Below are 1,213 nucleotides of genomic sequence, written 5' to 3'. Positions count from 1 at the left end.
AGCAGGAAACTCTCCGCACACTCACCGGACCTGGGCTAGGACTGGGTCTCTGTCATCCTTAATTTTGTAGAGCTACCACATTAAAGACTAAAAAAATGTTATTTTTTTTCTTAATCTGTTATTGTTTTAGCTCACTTTTTCTTACAATAATTAGCAATCTAGTATTCAGTGGGAATATGAAATTGACTGTTGATTTCTTATATTAAAGAAGTATATTTCTCTTTCAACTTTCTGATGATTTTAATGCCAAAAACAGGTGTTTATTTTCAATAAATATTTTATAATGGTAAAAAAAATTAAGAATTGGAAAGGAAGGAGTGAAATTATCATTGTCAGCAGATGACATGGTATTCTATGTAGAAGAACCCAAAAACTACACCAAGAGTCTTGTAGATTGGATAACTAAATTCAGTAGCAAGGCAAGATACAAAGTCAACACTCAAAGATCAACAGCATTCCTATACATAAACAACAAACACAGTGAGAGAGAAAATAAGAAAACCACACCTTCACAATAGCATCCATGATAAATAAGATACTTAGGAATAACCCAACAAAGGTAGCAAAATATCTTTACAGAGGAAATTATACTACTCTGAAAAAAAGAGATTAAACAGGATATCAGAAAATGGAAAGATATTCTGGACTCATGGACAGGAAGAACCAACATTGTGAAAATGCCCATACTCCCAAAATTGTTACACATATTGAATGTAATCCTAGTTAAAATACCATTAGCATTTATCACTTACCATTAGTAGAAATAACAGATCTAGACAAAATATTCTTAATATTCATCTAGAACTATAAGAGACCTAGAATAGTGAAAGCAATTACTATGCAACAAAGCAAAAGCAGTAGGCATTACAATCCCTGACTTGAAATTGTACTACAAAGCTACTGTATAAAATCATCATGGTACTACAACAAAATAGACATGAGGATCACTGGAACAGGTTAGAAGATGAAGACACAACTGCTAACACACTCAGCCACCTTATCTTTACCAAAGGGGCCAAAAATGTTCACTGGAAGAAAGACAACCTCCTTAATAAATGGTGCTGGAATAACTGTCTTTCCACATGTTGAAAACTAAAATTATACCCATATCTATCATAAAGCACTTAACTAACTCAAAATGAAAGAGCAAATAAATCTGACAGGTAGAATAGATTTTTGGACCAATTTTGTATGCTTTTATCTTTAATTTGAA

This window comes from Octodon degus, unplaced genomic scaffold (genome assembly GCF_000260255.1).
Source record: "Octodon degus isolate 3935 unplaced genomic scaffold, OctDeg1.0 scaffold00151, whole genome shotgun sequence".
NCBI classification, from domain to species: Eukaryota; Metazoa; Chordata; class Mammalia; order Rodentia; family Octodontidae; genus Octodon; species Octodon degus.
The sequence above is the reverse complement of the archived record's forward strand: the minus strand, read 5'-3'. Positions refer to the sequence as shown.